The 27,267-nt window shown below is 35.1% G+C and overlaps 1 protein-coding gene across 2 annotated transcripts in view; it reads right to left on the bottom strand.

The window, feature by feature from the left end:
* The window catches only part of TFEC (transcription factor EC), a 207,987-nt gene that overhangs the window by 69,318 nt on the left and 111,402 nt on the right, over positions 1-27,267 (bottom strand). The window contains exon 1 of one of the 2 annotated variants that reach the window (XM_011937364.1): positions 12,997-13,132. The exons of the other annotated variant lie outside the window; for it this stretch is intronic. The gene's annotated coding sequence lies outside the window, so the exon portion shown is untranslated. Of the gene's footprint in view, positions 1-12,996; positions 13,133-27,267 lie in introns of those variants that run through there. 2 annotated transcript variants of the gene reach the window in all.

Raw genomic sequence — 27,267 nt, forward strand, 5'->3', positions numbered from 1 at the left:
GCATTTTGCGATTAGTTATTTGTATATTTTATTTTATGTATTACCTGTCCTACTGACTACATTCTAAGCTGCTTTAGGACAAGCAATTTGTCTCTCTTTATTTATAACTGGACTTCCAGTGTTCTGGACAGCATTTGGCAAATATTAGGTTCTTAGTAAATATTTATTAAATGAATAAATCAGCGAATGAGGAAAAAAGCCAATAACAGTAATAACTACCACATATTAAGCACTTATATATGTCAAGACCTGTTGCACACGTTTTATATGTATTAATCTTTTAATCTTCCTAACAGCCCTATGAGGTAGGAACTTTTACTATCCCATTTCAGTGATGAGTTTGCTAAGATAAAGAGAAGTTAAGAAATACACCAAAGGATGCATAGCTAGTACAGCCAGGATTTGAAGGCAGGAAGTCTGATTCCGGAGTTCATACTCTTCACCTGCTTTAAAGATTTCAGAATGCCTGATCATAATCAGAAAGAGAAATCTTGGGGACTTCAGTTATTATAGATGGCTCCAGGGTTAATGGATGAATGTGAGTGTGTGTGTGTTTATAAATGGAGAAACTTTACCAACTTTATATGCACAGACTAACATGTTATTGGAGAGAAGTAGAAGGTACAAGCAAGAAAGGGTGACTGATTAAGGAAGTGACTGAAAAAACAGGTATAAGTGAGACCTAACACAAGGAACCTAGCTGTGGGGGATCATTCTTTTTCTGTGAAAGAGGAGAAAAAAATAGATTTGAGGCTGATAAAGACATTTTAGATTTCTCGGGTGGAAGTTGAAGATTTTAAGTTTTTATTAGATTTTTCTCAATAAAGTTATAGGCAAATTTGTCTATTGAGTGTATGGGGAGAAATGATGAAGTATGAGGTTGAATGAGAGAAGTCAAATGTACCAAATATACCAAATGGAATGGAAGATAATGGGCTAGAACAATACCGGCTGGATAAGGTAGAGGCCCTAACTGAGATGGAAGACCACCCACTGGTTTGTAAAAGCAAGAATCTGCATGTTATTTTGGGACTATCTTCCCCCGCAGCGGCTTGGAGGCTGAGCTGATAGGCTGCACTGGTCATGGATGGTTAGGTAAAACAGAACAACAGGGCAAGAAGTGACTCTAATTATGAGAACTGATTTAATTATCACAAGAAAAGGTAAAGGCTGGATGTGGTACGGCGCAATGGCCAGGTCAAAGAATGAGAAAAATACATATATAGCCAATTAGGAGACTCCATCAGACCAAAGAGAGTGTATAGAGAGTGAGAGAGCAAGAGAGCTGGAAGGCTGAGAGCTATGGTCCAGTCAAAAACATTGGATCACTGTGAAAGCTCCTGGGCCTGGGAAACAAGGCACCCCTCAATCTGCCCTTGTTAACTTTTACAACAATTTCATCTTTCCCTTCAATTGCTCACTAATTCTCTAAAGGAACAACTCAACATTCTCATAAGTGTCTGTGCTTGTATATTCTATCATAAAAGATTTATTGGTAAACTTGTCTACCAACCATACTTCCTCTTCTCAATGGGAAATTATCCCCAAAGGTTGCAGTGTCCAACATGGTTTTAGTCCTCTTTCTTAAGGTTTATAGACAATCTTAGAGTGAAAAAATTGCAGCCATCTTCTTAACTTTAAGCATAATGTTTTCATCAGACTAAATAAAAAATCAGTGACGTATTGCACAGATAATTTGGTTTCTAAATGTTTCCATCATTTAATAACTTTCACCATCGGTGACACAATTTATGTGAGTGTTCTCTATTATTGAAACTGAATATGTTAACACACAGCCACAAGATTATAAAACAAGCAGACAACTGGCATAGAATCCAAAGAGAACAGTGAAAAGAACAAATAAGACACCCATACAGTAGTTTGCTATTTACAGAGCACTTTCTTAACCCTTGGCTTATCTAATCCCTCCTATAATCTCTTATCTGATCCCTTATGATTAGGATTCCTTATTTGATGCATTTTATTGATGAGCTAACTAAGGCTCAGAGAGATTAAGCAACTTGTGTGCTACTTCAATAACTTGCTTAATCTAAAAATCAAACCAAGTCTACTTTCTTCTATTCTGGTGAACTCTTCAATTTAAAAAAAAATATATTAATAACAATAATAGCATAAATTGCTAATAAGTACTGAAAGTTTGCTATGTGTCAGGCATGTTATTTAGAGCTCTGCCCACCTTGCTTCATTTAATCCTCACAGCAAAGCCAGTGAAGTGAGCCACCTCATTCTCTACGTACTACCTAATGCCGGAGAAAGTGGGGCCAGAGGATAGGTTAAGGACCTCTGAAACAAAGCAATAATTCAAATCCACACTCACTACTCACTACTGAGTCTTTATTCCTAGTCACTTAGTAATTATGAAAACAAAGATTTTGCTTTTCAAATTAACATTTTTTTTTTTTTGAAATAAGAATACCTTGTGCAGAGGAGGGAGCAATCCAATAGGCTCTGTGAACTGCTGCTAGGGAGATAAATTTGGACAGTACATTTTTATAGCTTAAGAAAATAGTTCTGAATGTGTGAAAGATTTGAAGCATCAGGATGATCACTGAAACATTATTAATAATGATTCTATAATGTAAAGTACATATAAAATTTAAATATATGCCCCTGTAGTCTCCTTATAGCATTCTTTAATCTGTGGGATTGGATTTAGTTCTCTCTTTTATTCAGGTCAAAAGGCTTCTTTGCTAAAAACAATCATAATATAATTAGAAAGCATAAACCTGCAAAGCAAAGCTAACATGTTTCCTTTCTTTGTTGTAATCACAGGACAAAATTTTTAAATAGAATATATAAAGTGACTCTAAGATAAAATGTGACTGCTTAGCAATTTTAAGAAAAGTGTCATTATTTTAAAGTTATTACTGACACTGTAGCCCTAAAATCTATCTAATCGTACCATTGGATTTATTTTTTTTTTAAGTACAGGAGATAGCATCTAAGTCCTGAACATTTAGAAAACATATTCACAGGAAAAGTTAAAATTTTAGGCAAATTAAGGAGCAGCACATGAATAAGACTTTCAAACAATAACAGGATCTTTCAAACTCTCAATACAAATACTTTAGAATATTCAACCAACATAAAACAGACTTTATAAAAATGTGCTTACAACAGACAATAACCTCATTATGTTCTCCTCATACAATCCAACACTATAATATGAGAATAAATCATTCCTTCCATCCTTATAGTGTTATTTTTGTCTTGCCCAGACCTAGGAGCTTATATTAAAGTAAATTTTCTAAAGGAACATAAGAATGGATATATAAAAGCATTTCCTTTTAAAAAGCCATGTAAATAATAATTCCAACCAAATTCTCTTTCCTTTCATAAAAGGTTTTGTTTAGAGTTTGTTGTTTTCTTTCATAGCTTCTTCTTAAAAAGAACTACCATTAAAGGCAAGGTCAACTTTGCTTACCACAAGTTACAAATGACTGAATTGGTAACCCAGTATCTGAGAAGTCATTTGCTGTTATATATCTATTATCAATGCTTCAGATTGTCAGAGGATAATTCCTTATTTGGACTTGGCCACATTAGGGGAGAGTTTCAAACTTCTTGAACTCTGTATGTGCACAGGTGAAAAATGTGTTGGTATTGTAGCCTATAAATACATTGTCAGTTACTAGCAAGCAATGAGACATCTCACTCCGGAAAGTCAAATGCTGCAAGGTGTCACTTTCAAACTTCTCTCATTGGTCCCAAGAAAATAGGTATACATTTCAAATACAGTTATTTAAAGTAGATTCTGGTATAAAGACACTCACGTCCTCCAAAGTTAAATTTTCCAGTTAAACTGCCTCCAGTCAATCTGACCACTTCAACCTGACAGGCAAGCCAGTCAAATAAGTAGTCAGTGGGCCAAAATCTGTCAAAATGGTTTTCTTAACTGGTGATTGCTTCTTGACAGACTTGAGCAGTCAAGTTAATCAGAACAGTCAAACCAGGTTTCCAGTGTATACAGTTTTAGCTCTTCCTGTTTTAGTAGGTGTGCCCTGTTTATATATTTGAAGGGAGCTTTATTAAGTCATATTGTTTAAGAGAAACAAGTCAAGAAAGTTGTGAGCACTAGTTTGACAATAAGGGCTCCCCCTAGAGTTGGTCCTGAGATTCAGCCCTGGGGAGAACAGACTTATCGGCCCTGCTTGAGAGCTATGAAACGCACAAGGGGAAGGGGTGGCCTGGAGAAAAGCACTGTAGAAGTACCCGCCTGCCCAGCTCTTGACATGTCCCGGTTAGAGGACTGAGACATGTGTCCTCCAACAAGGGAGAGATAAGGGAATGGGTTCACCATATTTTTGGAGATTTATAAAAAGACACTTAGAAAGAACCCAGTGGAGAGTTTGATGACATTGATAGCCATTGTTGACAGTGGTTTTCCATTCTTAAATAGCCATTTTTGTCAAGAGAAAGAGAAATTTTAAGAATCTCCTTAATTTAAAAATGAGGGTAAGGGCAATTTAATTTCTCAGCTTTCACAAATGACAACCTTGAAATGCAGTCTAATGTGTGTTAAAAAGCATTGTTTGAGCAGCATTTAAGATTGTAGATTTGGGAATTTGCCCGCCTAGTTTCAAACCTGGGCTCCCACTGACAAGCTATGTGCCTTGGAGCCACGTATTTCCTTCCTTGGATGTCAAGTAGCCTTCGCTTCATAATGAATAAAATTAAGCAACTCAATTCCCAGAGTTATTTTGATTAATAAGTGATTAAATGTCAGTAAAATATTTTCAACACGGTAGGGGAAGGAACACTAGCTATGGAGAAGCATGGCCCAGTTCAAGTTCACCATAACTATGAGAGCATCTTGCTCAAATAAAGTATTTTGTAATGTACTGGACTTCTTTTTTACTGGTGTCTTATGTTTAAGTTTTGCTGTAATTAATAGTTTTATCTTTAATATCTTCATAATTTATTTAAAAGTGGCACTAACAAGCATAAAGGCTAAAGTTGCCAGGTCACCATTCCATACAGGCATTGAACTACTTGCTTTACCCTCCCTTTCTCATTTAACAGCTGTGAAACCCTGTGAGGTAGATCAGGTTTACAAATGAAGATACTGAGTTTCAGTCAAATCATATGACCTGTCTGTGATCAAACGGCTGATTATGGCAGAGCTGGTTTTAAAATTAAAATGTAACCAGCTTGCTTTAAAATCTATTAAGAGCCCGTAATATAACAAATACCTAATTAACAATAACAAATTTCTGGTTCTTCCAGCAAAAAAAAAAAGTGGTTTATATTGTAAGTTCATGACTTCCTAAAGAGATACACTTGTCTATTAGGCCTCTGAAGTTATTGTAAGTAAATCATAAGAACTAGAATGATTCAACACTGATCTATCACATCCAGAAACCAATCTTATTTCCACTTTCTGCAGTGCCACTTTGGATTTCAAAACAATAAAATAAAATATCTGAAAGATAAGACTCGCGTATTCCAAAGTACTTAGAGGTGTAAAAGAATTCAAAGACTGATTAATTCAGCAAATAAAGATAGAATGTCTTGTTACTTGAAAACGGTTCAAGCATCAATGAGTATCCTGAAAACTGAGAAATTATTGCGACATTAAACTGATTTCATAGTGTTTTCTTAGGTGATTTTTTGATCATTGATAGAGATAGAACTCTTTTACAATATTGTGCAAAAAAGACTCAGAGGGATTATGAATGAATCGAACCTCTAGAAAGAACTTGGGCTTCCAGCTAAAACTCACCCTCGGAGGGTGTAATCTAACATATAGCATGAACATCTCAAGAGACTTGCCCTAGGTCAGTTCATCTCTCTGTGATGCCATATCCTCTAGATGGAAATAAAAACAGTGAACTCTTTTAAATGTGCCCTATGGTCTGATTAAAGATTGAAAAGGGCTCTAAAACTCCACAGCACTCCCAGGGAAAAATGCTAAATATCATTATCATTATTACACCAAATGCCATAATTTGGTCTCCTCAGATTCCCTTTTTATGTAGATTCCATCACACTCTGACTTTTGACTTTTTGCCTCTCTGACCAAATCTCCAATGACAAAGCAAAGGGAAATGTTGAGGCAATTAGTGGGAAATGGAAGCAATTAATTCCCTTTTTTAGTGGAGACCTAGCCTCTATGAACCAGTTTAACCAAAAATAATCAACGACCTTTCTCTGACCAAACTGAAGCAAATCTACTTGATATTTGTCACTGGTTATCCATCTACTGCTTCGACATTAATGAGTCTCTTCACTTTGCCCCTTTCTTTTATGAAATAGAGCCATCTTTTCTGATCCCATGTTACCTCTGCAACTGCTATTTTTGCAAATCTAATACAGTCAAAGTCCTCATTATCCATGTGTAAGCCTAGAAACCATTTTTAGCAAAACCATGGTTTCTGATTTTCTTCTACCCTTCTCCCTTGAACTGTTTCCCTTTCTCTGCTATGGAGATGCGAGCTTGTTCAAAATGAACGAAAGAGAACAACAAAGATAAAGTTTAAATGTAAAAGGGTCCTAGAAAAGACTGTATAATCCATCTGGGCATAAACAGCACCCAGACCTACATCTAAGTCCTTGGCCAATCATTGCTCACTATTCAGCTTTTACCTTGGGAAACTTACCTATCCTTCACAAATCTCACTTTTCTTTTCTGCACACTGGAGACAACATCACTTGCCCCAGTGTCTTGTCAGACTCAAATTAGATGATACATGTAAAGCCTTTAGTGCATGAGGAGAACCCAATGTTTTCTATTACCACCTGTTTCAAAGAAGAGGAGAATATTTCATAAAATATACTGGTTTTGATACTCAATACAATTCTTCTAAAATGACTGCTACTCAAGCAAGAGGACTCAGCATTCAGGGTCTCTCTTTTATCCCCCTATTAAGAAGAGGACTTCATATTTTAGCTTATCCATTTATTTTACACATTATTTCCATCTCCTGTCATATTCCAGAATATCTTTGCTTGCTGTTTTGTTGTTGTTGTTGTTGCTGCTGCTATGGTTTGTTTGTTTCATCTTTTGACAAACATCCCTTAAGCAACTGTTCATCAGCTGTCATATATCTCACTAAGTATGGTCCAATAGGCCTGAATCCAAGTGAATTTAGAGACAGCTCGGTATAACCAGTGTTTCGTATAAAAAACAAATGGAGATGCAAATGAATTGGCAATACATTTTGAGAAAATATGGAACACTAGAGATGTCCTGTGAAGAAAAGGAAAATTAACAGTTACTTCTCAAATTATGCAAGGAGTTGCTTTTTTCTCTATTTCACTTTGTTCTAAAAAGCTCTGTCCTAAGGCAGACTTCCCTGAGGCTGTTTGAATAAGAGAGAATAGGAGAGAATATTAAGGAAAACAAGACCAGACATATAAGACAGTGGCCCATTGTTATGTTCTGTACTCTGAAAACCTTCCAGAAATGTGGGATCAAGGGCCTCAAAGGTCCTTCCTTTGCACTGTGAACTAGATTTCCAATCTTAGAGCTCCTATATCCAACCCAAGTTTGATTTGTCAGGAGCAAATTCAGAGCACTCTTCAGGTACAAGAGACCTAGATTTAAGCACCACCAGACACTTCAACTTCACCCTCAGGCCCAGCCCCAGCCTTTTACTCTCCACACTAGATATTAATTCAGTGTGAAATCTTCAGGAAATACATACACACACAGAGAGAGACTTATTCGTAGTCACATGTCAAGTTGGTAGCAAACTAAAAATGCTGAACTTCTGACTTCCCATTTCACAGTGTGTTCTATCTAACCAAGCAACCACAAAGAAATCACTGGATCACTTGCAAATATTTGCTTAAGTCCACTGGTTTGCTAATCCATGTTCAGTTTAAGTGAGAAATGCTACAGCAAAAAATGTAGTAGTACATCACCTTCAATTTTCTCATGAAGTACATTCTATCATCTTTTCAGCCTCTCTGTTCTTGTCAAAGGTACAACTATTTTGCAAGGTATTATCCATAGTCACCACATACAGTCATTTTTGCTCTCTTAAATCAGATACAGAAACACTCTATCAACAAAAATTTAAAACTAATAACTCCAGTCTTTCACCCTCTAATGTGTCTTCCAAATGGCCAGAGACGGAGAACATAAAACTAAACATAATCAAAATATGTTAAAACATAATCAAATCAAGCTCCTCCTCTGGGTAAACCCAACAACTCTTAAAAGCATAGCTGTTCATGGTCTGCCCCCATCTTAACTCTTCAGCCCCACTTCATGTTATTTCACACAATGGTTCCACTTCTAATCAAAGACCGCTGAATATGCCATGCTTTTCACAACTCTGCACATGCTAGTCTTTCAATCCACTGGACCTTTTGGCCCAATGCTTTCACCTGCCTAAAGAATAGCTAATTCATTTTAAAGATATGCTTCAGCCATCCTCTCTTTGAACCCTTTCCAGATTAATCTGGAAGATAATTCATATACACTTTAATTGTAACATTTGTCTCTGTATTTAATTGTTGAAATGCCTGACCTGCTCATTGGCAGGTACCATGTCTTATCCATCTTAGCATCCTCAGAACCTAGTACCACACCAGGTACACGCCTCCTCTACTTATACTACTCCATCTTAACTAACTTTATGTAGATATTAATTAAATTACTGAACGAGGTAAAATCACATATTCTCTTCCTTCTCCAGAAAATAGTGTCATCAGTCATGTCACTGGGCAGATTCATCCACTGGCTTATTCCTACTCTAAAAGTGTAGGAATATGCTCAGTTTTCCAAACACATCAGAAGGGCTAATAGAGAAAAATGGTTGTTTGCAACAAAAGCAATAGGTGTTTTAAAATTTGAAAGCAATGACAAAGTAAAGAAGGTTGAATATGTCTACGGAAAAATCTTTAACTGTAGGTGCAATTCTGATGAAAAGAGCAGATCATCCATTACATAAAAATTGCCGGCCGGGCGCGGTGGCTCAAGCCTGTAATCCCAGCACTTTGGGAGGCCGAGACGGGTGGATCACGAGGTCAGGAGATCGAGACCATCCTGGCTAACACAGTGAAACCCCATCTCTACTAAAAAATACAAAAAACTAGCCGGGTGAGGTGGCGGGCGCCTGTAGTCCCAGCTACTGGGGAGGCTGAGGCAGGAGAATGGCATAAACCCGGGAGGCGGAGCTTGCAGTGAGCTGAGGTCCAGCCACTGCACTCCAGCCCGGGCGACAGAGCGAGACTCCATCTCAAAAAAAAAAAAAAAAAAAAATTGCCTTGCACATGTGAAGGACAATCATAAGCTATAGAAGAGAGGAAAAGTGATTGGCTAAACGGGGAGAAACACTAGAGAGTATTACTAAAATGTCAGATGCCTCTGAGCCAAATGTTAGTTAAGAAGAAGCCTAGAATTTTACCAGAATTTAAAGTCTGGTGGTGAAAATGCTGCTGACAAACTTTCTTTTGCAGACCTAAGACAATTCAGTAGGTTCAAATTCATTTGAGTCTGCACAGGATCAAAGGGAACACAGTGTAAACATATTAGCTGCTGAGAAGTTATCTGCAGACATTGGCAGAGATAAATACCTGTCTCTAGACAGATTGTCAATAATACAGTAGGTACTGGTCTAGATTTTGGGAGCATGGGGAAAGATGCTGCATATAATGAATGCTGCAAATGGAAAAGAAGATATAGCCAAACATTTGATTGAACAGATAGAAAGTCCAGGCTTGGCCACTTGTGGTGGCTTATGCCTGTAATCCCAGCATTCTGAGAGGCCGAAGCAACCACTTGAGTCCAGGGGTTTGAGACCAGCCTGGGCAACATGGCGAGATCCTCATCTCTACAAAAAAATACAAAAAAAAAAGTTAGTTGGACACGATGATGCACACCTGTAGTACCAGCTACTCTGGGGGGTTGAGGCAGGAGGATCTTTTGAGCCCAGGAGGTCGAGGCTGCAGTGGGTCCTGATCAAGCCACTACACTAAAGCCTGGGTGAGACAGTGAGACCCTGTCTCAAAAAAATTTTTTTTTAATGTGCAGGTTCACATTTTTATTTGGGTGGAAATCCATCTAAGGAAGCTGAGCATTGGAAACATGTTTGTGCAAGAAAGAAATAAAGAAGGGAATGAAGGGAGATATAAAAGAAGTCTCTGGCTCAGTGGCAAACTGAGAAAGAATGTTTCAAGAAGAGAGACAATTTGAAAATACTCTTCCATGGTAACTCTTAGGAATGAACATTAGGAGGCATGAGAATCCTTATTAAAACTCCCCCTCTATGTCCTAGACTCTCAGTCACTTTTTTTAGATCTATTTTCAAATTCTCACCTATTCTTTCAAACCTGAAAAGAGAAAAGAGAAACAGAAACCTAATGGGTCTTTAAGATCATTAGGCTCAACTTCCCTCTACTTCCTGAGAGCAATTGAAAAACTGGGAACAAGGGCTGTCTCTCCTTGACCAATCCATTCTTAAACCTGGTCACGTGAGGAGATTCTACATCTCTGTCTTACTATTTCACTTTTTCAATTATACGGATTCTCCCAATTTTCCTAACATTTAGCATAAACTATCTCTAATATTCTTCTATTCTTCTTTATTTATTGGTGTGTAAATGGCCGAGACTTTTTATGCTCAAATAATTACAATTTAATGGAGTCACAAAACCATCTATCATCAGCTAAGCTCTCATAGGCAAAGTATTGTCTACCAAATTTTTATAAATCTCCAAACACCCATAACACAATTCTACAGTTTTCTCTAATTAGCTGGCATTCACAATTCTATATAATAAGGAATATTTGTGTAAATTAGTTTCTTGCTATTTGTTTTTCTTTTCCTATAAGACTACTGTTAACCTCTCTCTTCGTAGGTTATGACTTTGGGGATGATTGCAATTCCTACTGCTCTATGCCTCCCAGACTCTGCTTAGTAAACATGCCCAGCAAAACCTGTGCAGGAACCATGCTTTGCACTATGCACGTGTTTTATTTTGTTGACAAATAGTTCAAAATAACAATCTATTTGTAAATACCACTTTTCTGTATCTGCTATCACTCCATATCATAATCCAATATTTTTTACTGTAAGAGCTTTCATCTCTATGAAGAATCTGGAATGTCAGATTGACATCAGATGGCTTTATTTGTACAATGATTTATAAAAGATTACGTGAGTACTTTTCCACTATTATGGAAAATATCTTATCAATAGCCATAATGATTCCACTTCAGTTATATTTCACTAGTTTATCTAAAACCATTGTGTAAGAATATTTTGTTTCTTTCAGTTTCTTATTTCCTTATTTCTCCTTTTTGACTATTCAAACCACTGTTTTCAAAACTATTTTTACTTCTACTATATAAATTAGCACTATTTCTGAAAATTTCACTATGATACAAATTTGTACCCTATTTAAATGTCTTGTAATTATTTTGGGCTCTCTAGAACTTACAACAAACCTTGTGCCACAGTCATTAAAATTAAGCTGACTTTTAAGAAACATTTTTCAGCTTGTTTCATTTTTGACATGAGTTCCAAGTTTCAGTTCAACAAAATGTACTACACTGAACTATTCTGCTGTTGTGGAATAAAATTGAAAACTTAAAAAAAGAGTAATAATAACCCAAACCAAGGAAACAGACATGAAAATTATACGTATTCCATTTGTTTTAGAGCTGTAAAAAAAATAAGGAGATCTTAAAGTTTAGCCTACTTACGTAGCTTCCATCAAAAAGTAAAAGATTTAACATAAATTTAAAAGATACTTGAAAGCGCATTGCTACACTCAGATTCATCTAAAGTAGAAGTGAAGCAGAATTGTCTGAATAATTTTGCCAATAAACTCCGTACCCTGTTTCACTTTGCTTTGCTGACATACTTTCTGAATAGGAAGGAATCATGAAGGTTAGTTTACATTCTTAAATGTAAATGAAGTTTCTTATAAATGATAAACTACCCAAAATGAATTTGAAATTACCTCAGGTTTCTCTTTCACTTAAAATGCATATTCCCAATGAAATATTCTGAGACAATACTGAAAGTTCAGTTATAACTTATATAAATATATATGAAACTGTATATATTGTAATTTGTATAAGCAAATGTATATATACAGTATATATATGTATGTACATGTGTATAAATATCTTCATATATATCTTAATCCTAAAGTTTCTACTACAACTCTTTTAATTATTACAATTGAAAATTATTACTTTATAAAAGGTTATTGCTGGGAGGCCAAGGCAGGCAGATCATGAGGTCAGGAGTTCAAGACAAGCCTGGCCAACATGGTGAAACCATGTCTCTACTAAAGATACAAAAAACAATTAGTCAGGTGTGGTGGTGCATGCCTGTAATCCCAGCTACTCGGGAGGCTGAGGCAGGAGAATCGCTTGAACCCAGGATCATGCCACTGCACTCCAGCCTGAGTGACAGGGTGAGACTGCATCTCAAAAAAAAAAAAAAAAAAAGGTTATTGCACTGGGATACTTGACATCTTCTACACAAGTTACTTAGATCCACACCTACATAAAAAATAAGAATTAATTTTTAGTCCTGGGAAAAGAATATATACTAATGTACTATCTGGTACTATTTTGCTATAAATAGAGCTCATATGTTTCTTACCTTTAAAAGTCAATAAAATAGATATTGCTCAAATGTAAACAGAAATTAATATTTATTCATAAAATAACATATGTAAGAGGCAACAAAGTGTTAAATCATGTTCCAGTTTAGTAAATATTTGAAAATTTTAAACTGGAAGAATAAATCACTTTGGTTATCACGAACTAAAACAGTGATTTCCGCATCTTGATTGAAATAAGACATTAATAGAGTTTCAGACATATTTTCCCTAAATAATAGCAAATCACAGCTTCACTACTCAGATATCCTGATACCTAGTTATCATAAAAGAGGAAATTATAATTATAAGCAAGCCACACATATCAAAATAAAACAAGTATTGATTAGTTTGTCTTTCGAGTTTGTTTAAAGTACAGAAAATTAACATGTCAGTTTAGTTACCTACCAGCAATGACTGGATTTTATCAGTGTTGTCATCTCTACAAACAGCATCAAATTACAATCTCTCTTCCCATAACATAAGCACCATGCCAGAAGAGACAACCAAAGTAAACCATCTAGCCGTGAGTAATGAATACTTTGGGCTGGTTGGAATCCACTTAGTTGAGGAAAGAGAAAAGAGAAGTGGCTCATTAGGGCATTTCCTGAACCCCGGTTGGAATTTCAGTTAAGGAAGAAGAAATGACACAGCAGTTTCAAGTTAAGACGACTTCCTTTCTTTATCTGAAATATGCCACTAATTTGAGAAAGAGCACTCCTACAAAACTACTCCACAATACTGTGGCCACAGTCAAAGCTCTTGTTGGTCCCATTGTGGCTCCATAATTAACAATTCTTACCAGAATATACACAAGTAGTACAAGGTTGTTATCAAAATGGACTGAGATCCTACATTTATTGCAAAATGTTATGCTTCACAACGGACATTTCTTCAACAAATTGACCTGCATCATTTTTTTTTTTCAATTTCAGGAATTGCACGTTTGTTTAGAGCATTAATAGATTTTGAGTTTTTGTTTAAGGCCATTGCATTTTCCATATTTTCTATAAATCAAGTTTTTCTTACATATGATTTTACTCCTAAAGTGACTCCAGGATAATTTTTATCTTATCCAAGAATATTTTATCTTCCCATGTGGATTAAAAATACACAATTCAGCTTATTAGCTTTCTTTGTCTTATTATTATTATTTACATCCCAATTTAGTTTGTATTTTTAAGGGACATGAATACAGGATACTCACTGTCTTTACAAATGAAACAGATAAAGAGGTCTCATTTCATGTCTTAGGTATCTCAGGAACTTAAAATGGAAAGATACAACTTTGTTCTCACCCTGCAATTCATGCTGTGAAACTCTGAATTCATTCTTGTAACAGTTACATGACTTTCTTGTCTTACCTATAGTTTTAAAAATATATACAAAGCAAGGCATTTATGCAAGCTACTAAAGTTTAATGTGAAGGTTACTCAGATTCCTCTTGCCTTTGTGATCTAAAAATTGTGCAATTAAATTGACATTTGTGTTTGTCAAGAAGTGGAGATTATATGAAAATATTGCAGCACTGTATCTTCCGTAAGAACTTCAAAGCTATTAAGTAAAAAAATTGTTCTGTCACTATCAATAGCACATTTTTGAGTCACCTTACCTTTTCTGGTTGTTTTATCACACATCTAAATCTCCTAAGGTGACTGGAAATAGTAAATAATTAACTGTAAAATCAATTTATTTAGAATAGTATTAGAAATAAGCAACATTCATACCAGAAACATTGTGAGAAAAGAAAATATTTGGGATTTTAACTCAGAAAATACTTTAGATTGAATTAGAGTTTAATACATTTGTATGATACAATGTGTTTAACATATTCAATATACTTGTATAAAATACATTTGTGAGATTCAGAAGGTAAATTTTAAAGCTGTATTACTATGTGGGCTTCAACAGTTGGAAACATGCACATAGGTACATATTCATACCTGAAAGAATAAGCATCTATTTGTTAATATCAGTTATGTCCCAATGGTGGCATAATTGGGTAGTTATGGGGTTTTTTTACATTTTTATCTATTGCTTCTATATTTCATATAAAGTGTGGCGATTCCTCTATCTAAAACCAGAAACACCATTCAACCCAGCAATCCCATTACTGGGTATATACCCAAAGGAATATAAATCAATCTATTATAAAGACACATACATGCACATGTATGTTCACTGCAGCACTATTCACAGAGGAAAGACATGGAATCAACCTAAATGCCCATCAATTGTAGACTGGATAAAGAAAATGTGGTATGTATACATCATAGAATACTATACAGTCATAAAAAAGAATGAGATCATGTCCATTGCAGGAACGTGGATGGAGCTGGAGGCCATTATCCTTAGGAAATTAATGCAGGAACAGAAAACCAAATATTGCATCTTCTGTCTTATAAGTGGGAGCTAAATGATGAGAACACATGACACATAGAGGGGAACAACATACACTGGGGCCTATCAGAGGGTGGAAGGTTGGAGGATCGAGAGGATCAGAAAAAATAACTAATGGCCAGTAGGCTTAATACCTGGGTGACAAAATAATCTGTACAGCAAACTCCCATGACACAAGTTTACCTATGTAACAAACCTGCACATGTATCACTGAACTTAAAATAAGTTAAATTTTTAAAAAAATCATGCATGTCATTTGTAATAAAATATAGCTTTCATTTCAAAAATAGTTTATAAATCATACTTTTAGTATAGTATACTACTTGCCACAAAATAATTTTACCACAAATTATCTGCTTCCTTATGACAAGAATAAGGGAGATCTTATAAATAACTGATATAATTTAAATTCTACCTTCTGTCTTTACCTGATTGATGTTTACAGACTCCCTGTAAGAAGCATTTCAATTAATCACATGACAAAGAAAAGGGCAAGACATCTTCTCATGATTCATCAAAAAAAAATCTTTGTTTCTGAGGATGTATCCTACTCGCATTTAAATGGTCAAGTTCTGGCCATTCTATGCCTGAAATTCTTCTCACAAAGAAGAAATGTGTCAAAGTGCTTGGCTGCAGGAACTTGGTTAAGAGTCAGACTGATTTGGTCTCAAGTCCCAGCTCTACCTCTTTCTAGCTATGGCACCTTGGTTAAAATACTTCACATCTCTTAGCCTCAGTCTCCTCAGCTGTAAAACAGAGAAACTAATAGTACCTAGAGTAGGGCTAGTATGAAGATTAAATAAAGAATAGAAGTAAATTGTTGAAACAGTGCCAGGCATGTAGAAAATGCTATGTGAGTTTTACCCATTTTCCTCCTTTTTCAGTTGCCTCTTTCAATTTATTTATACTGTCCCTGCCATTCTCCATCCTCCACCCATGTCTACCCACTCCCTGTACCAGTACCCAAATATTCCCATTTGTTATCATAGATGAATTATACGCCATCTTATGCAGAGAACAGCTCTCTCCATTTATACCAGATCCCATCCCTCTCACTACCCAAGAACATCACCCAGCAATGCCCTCCTCTCACCTGTAACCTACAGTGCCAAACATTGACTCGACCAGATCATTCCCTTTAGAATACAAGAAAGTGTTCTTTCTCCCACCTAAAGGAAAACCAATAACCTTCTCTAGACCCTACTTCTCCCACCAGATGTTACTCCATTTGTTTGTGCCCTTTTTGAAAAACTCAAAAGAGCTATCAATACTTACTGTCTTCAATTCCTCTTTTTCCATTCTTTCTTAAGCTCCTTCTAGTAAGACTTTGTGCTCCACCAGAGCATCAAAACTGCCCTTGTCAAGATTACCAATGACCTCCATCTTGCCAATCAAATGATCAGTTCTCACTCCCAACTTTCTTTCCCTATCAGCAGTGAATGCTTGATCATTCTCTTCTCCTTTAATGCCCTTTTTATGGGTTTTCAGGGCACTACAGACTCAAATTTTCACCTATGTCACTGAGTATTTCTTCTCATTCTCCTTTGCTGTTTCCTCTCTTCTCTAATTTCTTAATAGTGAAATGTCCTAAGTCTCAGCCTGTTCTTTCCCCTACTCTAGCTATACTCATTACCTTGGCTATATCAAGTACTCTCATGACTTTATATCATCTATATATTAATGACTCTCATGGTCATACCTCCAGACCTGATATCTCTCTTGAATTCCATACTCATATATCCAACAACCTACTCGATGTTTGCATTTTCATGTGTTACAGACAACCAAAATCTTCTCTTCCAACCATGCACCACTTGCAGCCTTCCCCAACTACATTAATACTATCTTCATCCCTCCAGCTCGCTCCTCTCTTTCTCTATACCCTTCAAAGTGTCCATCAGTAACTCCAGTGAGCTCACCTTCAAACCCACCTGTAATTTATCTGCTTCATCCAACTTCCATTGCTATTATCTGAGTCAAAGCTAACCTCATCTCTCACCTGGATTGCTGCAAAGACCTTCCACCTGCGCTCCCTGCTTCTGTCTTTGTTACACATACACTCACACACACTTGCACACACACACACACACACACGCACGCACACACACAGCAACCAGAGTAGTTCTCTTAAAACACAAAGCTGGTCATGTAGCTTTTCTGTTCAAAACTTTGTCAAAGCATTCCTCATACTCAGAGGAAGAGCTTAAGTCATTCCAATTCCTTAAAAGGGTGTCTAAGGTCCTAGGCCTACACACCTCCTTTAACTCTTTGTGGAATATCAACTTCCCAATGAAGTTTTTCTTGACCTGTCTAAAATTCCACCATTCTCTTGTCTCCCCCATCTTCCCCCACTGACACTGTTTATTCTCCTTACCTGACTCTGCTTGTTCTTTTTTCCATAGACCCCATAACCTACCAGGTTTTCATTTAGTTTCAATCATTCGTTGGAAAGAAGGCTTCACAAAGACCAGGATCTCCGTCTGTTTGCTGATGGACATATCCTAAGCACTAATCACTAAATGATTAAATGTGTGATTTTTCTAAATTTTATTCCCTTTATTTATAATCATAAGAAAATTCCATACTGCCTAAATTTTGACTCCAAATTCTCTAGGATCACTCATAAATGTCTTCTCAACTAAATCTGAGCCTGAATTTCAAGCTTTACCATAATACATTCTCGCTTTCTTTAGGTTAGAATGTACCCCTGCAAGACTCTCCTCTCTTCAAAGTCTAGATTATACATGACCTCCTGTCTGTACTTTCCTTGAAAGATAGAGAATTAAGTGCTCTTGTGTGTATGTGTATGAATTGAGGACACTTTACACATATTTCTATTATAAGCATTCACGTTAATATTTTTATTCTCTCAAAATGTTGCAAATTCAATATAATATCCATCAAAATTCTAGTTTTATTCCATTGGGTACATTTGTTAATATTTACCAAGAAGAATAAATGAAAAAGCATAGCCAAAATATTTTGAAAATTAAAAAAGTGAAGAAGGGTTGAACAATGAAATATTAAACACACGATAAGACTATGCTAATTAAAACAGCTTACTACTAATATATAGTAGACAGAAAGTGAAAATCTTCTGCATTTTTAGAAATTTAGCACATGTTGAAGGTTGTATTTTACATCAGAATGAAATAAATGTATTTCTTAATCAATACTTTTAGGACTAGTATCTAATAATTTGTGGAGAAAGAGAGAAAGAGAATGGAAAAGAGAGAGATCCGTACCTCCACTTACCAAGAATTTAATTGCAAATACCTTAAAGACTTAAACATAAAACTTTTAAAATGAGGCTCACAAAAATATGTGACTACGTTGTAACCCACAAAGTGGAGGAAAAAAATCACTAAATATAAATTTTGGCCACATAAATATTAAATCTCCAAGAAAATAATTATTTTTAAATTTCACAAAACCAAAACTGGGAAAATATTTTTCCGTATGTTAAAAACATATAATATATAGATAATTGCTGTACTGTATTGTCGATTTTTTTGCCTCATTTGTCTTCTTTCCTGAAAATGTGCTTATTTTGGAATTGGACCATAACATTTTCTTCTTTGTATTATAGTTCTGTCTTAGTTTTATCACACTGAAAATTGTGTAAAATGTATGCCTCAGATGTTTCCCAGACAGAGAGGAAAAGAGTTAGGGTATTTACACTCTCCGGTAGTTGTCAGTCACTGGTTTCAGGCTGCTTTCACGAACACATTAATTTCCAGGCACATGCTTCCCAAGTTGCAAATGGGCAAAGTAGTTCATATCATGCAGAAAGCAGCTCTCTGACAAAACTTAAAAGTGCTAGCTTTCTGAAACAAGCTGTCATTCACTGAAATGATATAGGGGATATGGACCAAATACCATTAGCATGTGCCAGTTACCTAGAATTGGTCTTGTCACATAGTAGAGAGTATATATTAAATATATGCCTTCTTGTTCTTTACATTAGTGTTCTCATCAAAACTAATGCTGTAATTATGTATTCATTGCCTAATAAGCTTCCATTAAATACCTGCCATCTGTCAGGCATTAGGTATACAAAGCCAAACACTCCTAGTCTTTACCCTCAAGGTGATTAAAATCTAATCAATTTTTAAAGATAAATTACCCATGGTTTAAATTAATCCATAATTTAAAAGGTAATTTAATGGGATAATATATAAAGCAGAAAATGAAAACTGGTATCAGGAATAAAAGGATTGTTTTCCTTATATCTGACTTTTGACCGGGCACAGGATGTTGGAATGAGAAGTACCATGGAAGCAGAGGTTGTCTTGGTTTCCAAAGTCAAACATAAGTTGGCCAGTAAAGCAACAATTGATAATAGATAAAATTTAAGTTTAAAATATTATAAAATAATGCAGGGAAAAAAATATTGTTTGCCAAATGGCAGCTAATACATTTTTGGAAATGGACTCAGAAAGTAGTTCTGCAAGTAAATAAATAGTAGAGGAGAAGATCTCATATTAGCCCTTCAGAAAGAAAGAATAATTTATTGCTACATTAGATTGCTTTCACAGAAGTATCAAAAATAAAAGGCTACTGGTACAAATATTTTTAATGGCAATTGATTTTGTACGTGGGATGTTGAGGGTCTTTATGCCCATAACAATGCCTTTTCTGTTAGCAACAAGTAGGCCAGTTAAAGGCAATCATTAATTTATGAAAACTTCTAATCTGTTAAATCTGAAGAAACTTGCTTCCCTCTTAAAAATCTAAGGCAAAGGAAAAGATCCATGTCTCCTAAGAAATTTAGAAATAAAGTACAAAATCAGTATCACTATAGAAACCACTATAGAAAACGAAATCCGACATGGGCGCATAGAACTGGATTTTTATGCTAATCGTGAATCAGAATTGTACCTTTAGAGTTGTTAATATTGTGATTAAGTTTCTTGGCAAATAATTGGCATTAATTATTCAAAAGTCAGATTTTATTACCAGTTTGAGAAATGCAGAAGAAATCAGGAAGTGAAAGTTTCCTACTTTTATGTGATAATACCAGATTTTGCCTGGATAACACTTTAAGACAAATATTAAATGTCAAATTTGACCTTGGCTTCCAATAACATTTAGGAAATACAAATCATCTAAAATATAGGAGTTCATCCCTCTAAAAGACTAAAATTGAAACTTACCAAGATTTTTACTATTTCATTAGCATACTAGTAAGTATAATATTAGTAAACTTTTGAAATGTCTTTAAAACTGCATGAGGTTTTACTCTACCAAAGTTATTATGTCCTTAACAAGAAGCATGTCAGACAAAAATATGGAGGAACACATTTAAAATGTGCATATCACTATACAATTGCAAAAGTAGTACTTTTTCACTGCTAAAATGCATTTCATCTACCTCGATGAGCTTCAGAAACATCAGCTCATCAATATCTCACCAGTCAGCAGAAGTACATGTACTTATCATTGCTCTGTGAGAAATGGGCAAAATCAATCAAAAGAAGCATATGACTTTCCCAAGTTTTCTGTCCCCTGCAAATCAGTTTATAAGAACAAGGAGTTTCTAGAAACCTTGAAGGCATTAATGTAATTTAATTCTTCTATAATATCAAGGACTAAAATTTCTCTAGAGCTTATATTTAATCTTGGCATACACTAGAGTATTAAACAAAGAACCAGTCCATCTAAAAATTTTGAAGTAGGCAGAACCTGTCTTTAACATGCAATCTCTGTGTCCTTTTCCCCTTTGCCAGACAGGTACCATGATCCCTTATCATTTCCCCATTTTTGCCACTATCTAAAACTATTTTTAGAAAACATTCTAATTCATTACATACCTTACTCACTAAGGCATAAACGACTGATCAGACTTAAAATATTCTCCTTCCCAAAGGCATTTGCATTTGGAAGATAATGTATCCTGAAGGTAAAGAAGGAAAGATGTATTTAAAATTGGGAAAGGAAGATTATGTATGAAATTTCAAAAATCAAAAATATTTCATGGAGGCTACCATCTCACGTGAGCATGCTGTATTCAAACTAGAGAGCATATTACCCATAAAAGAGATGAAAGTAAAGCTTCATCCTTTGTAATGTTAGAATGTTACAAATGAGATGGCATGTCTCATGGTTGACATTGTAACTTCCTAGAGATTAGAGAAATTACAAGTCTTCTAGAGCCTGCCAAAGTTATACAGTTCCTCTCTGTCAGGGTAGGATAGGATATGCTGGTGTAACAAAAAAACTCCATATGAACATAGAGTGTTAAAAACAAAATGTTATTTCATTCTCTACATGTCCAAAGTGGATTAGTGGAGAAGTTCTTTTCCTCATAGTTACTCAAGGACACAGGATAATGGAGGCCCCAACTCCAAATATGCTTTCAGCACTACTGAGAGATGAAACAGGATGTGGAAAACCATACACAGGTTTTTAAAGTTCCTGCAGGAAGTGACATTCATCACTTCTGTCTATCATTCATTGACCAAAGCAGTCAATGGTTATGCCTCCTTCAAAGGAAATTAACCTACAATCCAATTATATGCTGAGAGAGAACTAGAATATATTAGGACTAATGACCACGACATTCTGCTAATTATCTTTAACATATCAACTTTTCCCAGGAAATCACTCTTAACAAAAGTTAGTTTTTCTATAACGTCATATAAGAAACAAATTCAGTCCATCAAATAATAAACTGTAAATTGTATCCTTAACCATTTTACTATAAGTACAAATAAGAAGAAAGAAGAGGAAAAACAACAGAAAGAAATTATAAGAAGAAAAGAGAGAGTAGGCAGATAGAGAGTTGAAGATGAAAATAACTTTGATAATCATGATTTGGGAATAAAAAACTAAAACAAAAGAAAATTCTGTGTTTGTGTGTGCGTGTGTGCGTGTGTGTGTGTGTGTGTGTGTGTTCATCAGTATTATGATTCTTGTTTTCAATATATATGCCAAAAGCACTTTCCAGAATCTTTCAGCAAGGAGAAAAAGTCATCTTTCAGAGGAACATCAAACTATGACAGAGACATTTCACAAATTTGCTACAATCAAACAGAAAGTTTTCCCCAGGAAACTAGTAACTATAACAGAACAATTATTATTAAAGAAATAAAACTTGGAAAGGGTAATAAAACCAGAGAGTTAGAAAAAAGAAATAAGTTAAAATACTTTTACATTTCCTATTTTGAGTTTTTTATTCATTTAGTGGTTAAAAATATGACCTTTAATATAAAACTCCATTTTGAGTTCTTTTATTCTTTCAGAGGTTAAAAAAGTCCTTCAATACAAAAAAATCATCAATGCACACTTCTTGTTTGAATTTATAATTTTTGGTTGATATTTTTAACTGTGATGAAACTGCAGTCCAACAAAGTAAAATTAGATAAAAGAGGAGAACTGGGGTAAGTTACCCTTGTTCCTCAAGTAAGACAGGATATACTTTGCAATAATCTAAAAAATCTAGATGTGACCTGAACAAAGAGAGAGAGACAAAGTATAAAATGTTTTCTTAGGAATAACTCATACTCTTGGTGACAAGAAGTGTTAATGGTGTCCTGAAACCTTTTGATCAGTGGTTACTCCATTATGTGGGAAAAACATAGGAAAATAAACATAGGAAAAACAGAGGAAAAGGAAAGACTCACAGTACTTCAATAAACATCGTCAACAAATCCCAAGAAAATGATTGAATTGGCAGGAATAGTTTTTTTATTTTAACTGATACTATTTTAGGAAGCAGCTAATGCTTGTTCTTATTTCCTAGTTTAAAAAGTGAATATATGCACACACATATATAACTAGAAAGTGATATATTAATACTTTCTATTAACAAGTTTTTTATCTCATAAAAGATATTCTTTGGCTTCTGAAGAGAAGCCAAAATAAATATCAAATAGGCATTTCAGATATCCCTTCCTTTAAATGTTTAGAGTGATACATAAAATAGAAATTGCAAATATTTGATATTTTAATATTATTTTTTGCTTTACAATAGTAGTATTAGTGTTCCATTTTAATTTATCTCCCCAGGTTAATAATCTATCATAACGACCAAATTACACAGTGTTGTATTGGTCACCTTTAAGTGCCCGGATAAATGACATTGAGCCTGGTAAACGCAGTGCACACTCACAATGCCTAGCCTCTAACATCATGGCTGTTGAAACTGTCTCCTCTCCAAAGCATTTTCCCTGCCCCACCTCTGCCATTTGGGTCTCATCTAATAAGGTTTAACCATGAGTTGCTATACTCCACGCGTGGCCTCTGTATTTGTGTGTATTGTGATTCTTACGTCAAATGGTAAAGAATAACATTAGAGTATTCACTTTTATTTTGACAGAGTTCAAATAGCAAAATAAATTAGATATACTGTCACAGCTTAGGAAATTTAAAATGAAATATGTTGTAGTCAGGTGGAGGTTTCCCCTGGGGAAATATTAATACCTAATTTCCCAGAATACTTAGTTCGCGCATCTCAAATATCTATCTCCTGTCGTGACACTGAGATGAAAAGGATTGGTTAAGTTTGCTAACTGAACTATTTCCCACAGTGTAAATAACTGAGTGTTAGTATAGACTAGTATGGAAACATACTAAGTATCACTGGGTGTAAGCTATGTGAGTTGTCTTATCTTTTCACATAATGTTTATATGTATTGCATTTCCCATATTGTTTCCTTTTGTTTTGCTGATAACAACTAATGAGGAAAAGAAAGGAAGGCATTAAAGAAAGAAGAAGAAAAAAAAACTTCCAACGAAACTGCTAGAGAGAGAAAGCCAACTATTATAAAATATAAGCACAATTCCATTGAAATATCAGCACCAGATTCAAGTAATTTTGGGTATGTGTATTATGTGCCAGGAGATTTCACTTACATAACTTATAGTATGCAGTGATTTAAAATCAAAACAAAAAACAGGTAATACACTTCAGAAATTTTAAAGTTAGAAAACTGGAAAATTAGCCCCTTGAAAAATTTCAGTCTGAAACAAGGGAAAACAAGAGCTGGTTATTAGCAGTGATCACGATGGTATATGTGAAAATCTGTGACAAGTAATGGTGTACTCAGAAGTAATTCTCTTCTGCTGTGTATAGATCTTGCTAATCACATAGAAAACTCTACTTCATTGTCCGATTTCAACTGAAAGCAGGCAGAGCTTTGAAAAACCCAGAGATTTCATAGGTTTTATAATCCTTGTGATGCTCTTCCTGTTTCAGACACAGCTCTGAAACAAAGACACATGCGCAGACTCATGCACACATGCAAACATTGTGGCTGTTGGCGACTCTAACCCTTCCAGGACAGAGCTGCATCATCAGTCATTCCCAAAACAAAGGGCGAGAGATGCATCTCTCACACAATATGCAAACCTACAATTGTTCACCTTCGGCTGACAATCTGACACAAAGCTACAAATCAAGCATTAGAAAAACACAAGTGTGACAGGGAAGAAACAATAGTGGAAGTGGTGCCTAGTAACCTTAATTTTAGAGAAAAAAAGAATAGGCGAATGTAGCTGACACAGTTAGATTTTAGACATTTATATAATCAATTCGCAGAGCATAGATGGCAAAGTGAAAATGACGCTTTAGCACAATGAGATAAATGCAATCCCACAGTTACCACTAAGAGTTGGTAGAATGGCATTCTTTCCTAGAATAGAGCCATGGAAGAACATTCTTGTCTTTAGACTACATACAATACAGCATACGCGTTAGAAGAATTGCACTGCACATGAAGAGGAAACAACTAAATGGATTATGTAGACTCACTCAGGGCAATACACACTGTAGATAATTTTGACCAAACATTGACAAAAAGAGAAGTCATATGAGATAGGTAACATTCCATATCATGAGTATGTTCAGAGTTGTTGAGCTAATGTTATTTAATTCTGAATATTAAGTGTTTAGTTGAAAGTAGAACTTTGCAATTAAAATGGACAAATTTGAATTCACGATTGATTTGTTAATAGTTTTTCCCTATAGGAATATTAAACTTAACCTTGGACATAATTAATAATCCGTAATGACCTTTTATTAACCATAATTGTGACAAAATTATTTGGAAACTTGAACTAAACATTTTCAAAAAAATCTTCCATGCCTGAATCCAACAGTATGCGGGACTCATTCAGGAGTCAGGCAGGGATGATGGGGAAAATGAATCAGAATAAGTCAATATCTAGGTCAATATGACTCTTCTCCCTCTAAATTCCATTAAGAACTCTCTTTAGTTCAATGGAGAAATTGCTGAATAAACATCAAAATTATAAAGCTGAATGACATATTTGGACTTCTGTTAAAGCTAATGACTCATATTCTTCAGAAATCTAAAATAAACTTTCCTTACATTGAGAGAGATGACAATAATATGTGAGAGAGTTGATCACAAATATATGTACTTTTGTTGCTAAAACTTGAATCTTTGTACTCGTTAACTCAAACTGCCTTGACTTCTCATGTTTATGCAAAACAGGTTTTTTGGGAGTAGAAAAGAGAGGTACCATAACATCAGAGGAAATCATCAAAGAACTAGTGGCAACATCTTAAGGCTTTTATCAAAGTAGTGAGGGAATGCATTAAAGCAACAATATCTGAAGCTTACATGTGATGGGACTACTAAATTTAATAGTGTATCTTATGAACATATGTGGATATAATGATTTTCTTGGAAGAATACTCCACTCAGGACTTTTTTTTCTGAGTAACAGAACATTATTCTCTCAAGGCAATTTGAAAAAAAGTCCACCAATATTTCATTAATAATAGATGCCGCACACTCTACAAACAGAGGACCAAAGTTTTTAAAAAACTATATGAACTACAAGCAAAGGTCATACAAATGGGAATAAGCTTATGGATGGAAAAAAGTTCTTAAAGATATCAGTCATCAAATTGTTGCTAGAAAATACTGAACTAAATCATGGGTAAAGTGGGACTGAACCAAATCATGGGTAAAATACATAAACATTTAAGTAAAAATAAGAGGTTCTCATCTTGCAAATCTCACTAAGCAAGCTATGATAAAATTTGAAATATTTATTTACATTTATCAAAATGTGTTAACTATAAGCCAGTTCTTACTCTCAAATAAAACATACTAAAAGCAGTATAGCTATTCCTGCAAATAACAGGAAGAAAAGGAGAAGAAACATATGAAAATACATCTAAGTATTGAACAGAGTGTGATCACCTGACGCACTCCTACTAAGAAATGTCGTGGAAGGTTAATAATGGATTAACATACGCTGAGAAGTCCAAAGTCAACTTCTTATGCATATTCAATCTACTTCAGGTCATAAAATGATCCAAATGCTATTGAGCTCTTTAATTAGTGAGGTAGATTGTGTAGGTGAGAATAGTAATACTACAAAGGAAGACTCTTCTGGGTGCCATTTGGGGCACTCCTGTGAATGTGAACTACAAAGCTCAAGGATTCAATTTATAGGGCTCTCAGCTGCCATGTAATTCTTAGTTATTTTCTCAAAAACAAGAAAGTAATCTACGGTATCTGAAATTATATCATCTACATGTACGGCAGAATTAGAGTCTAAGTCTTTCACTGTGAAAGATGTTGAGTTTTACTCAGAAGTTGTAAACTTGGGCCTCTGAATATTAAATACAAAAGTGACTTGCCCTAAGAAAGGCAGGAGTTGGATCCATTAAATGAATTTTAAAATTCTCACAGGCATATCCTTCATCATGGCCCGAGCAAGTCTGGCCAGGCAAGCTAATAATGTGTTACCCCTTTTCTAATTGATATTTTAAGGTATCTGTACAAAATGTATTTGATGGGAGTGGGCGTGTGCTCTTACTACTAACAATAAACCTTTTTATATTTAAAATAAGGAAGTATTACATGCTTTGAACATCACACTTAAGTTATTTGAAATATTCTTTCTTTTCACAATGTTATAGACACAAGAACAGCTGGGACTAACCTACACTTATTTTGTGATATATACTTCAGAACAGAAGTTTATTTTCTTTTGACTACTACATAAGCAAACTATTCTTCAGTTTCTTTCATTTCTTTTCAGTTTTTTGACGATTACTTGGGAAGTACATTTAAGGGTTTAATGGTTAGGTAATAAAGTGAATCACTGGTTCCTAATCAACAGCCAGATGCTGGGTATCATTTTTCTTCAGCATCTTGACTGCCTACACCTGCTGACTGCAGGCATCCGCCAGCTGCCTTTCTCAGGCTAGGAGGCATAAACTGTAGTTCCACTTGTAACGTGCCTCTTTAAGATGCAAAATACTCCACTGGGACAGGCTAGCATTGTGATGAGGTT

Source organism: Colobus angolensis, unplaced genomic scaffold, assembly GCF_000951035.1.
Source record: "Colobus angolensis palliatus isolate OR3802 unplaced genomic scaffold, Cang.pa_1.0 Scaffold163, whole genome shotgun sequence".
Lineage (NCBI taxonomy): Eukaryota > Metazoa > Chordata > Mammalia > Primates > Cercopithecidae > Colobus > Colobus angolensis.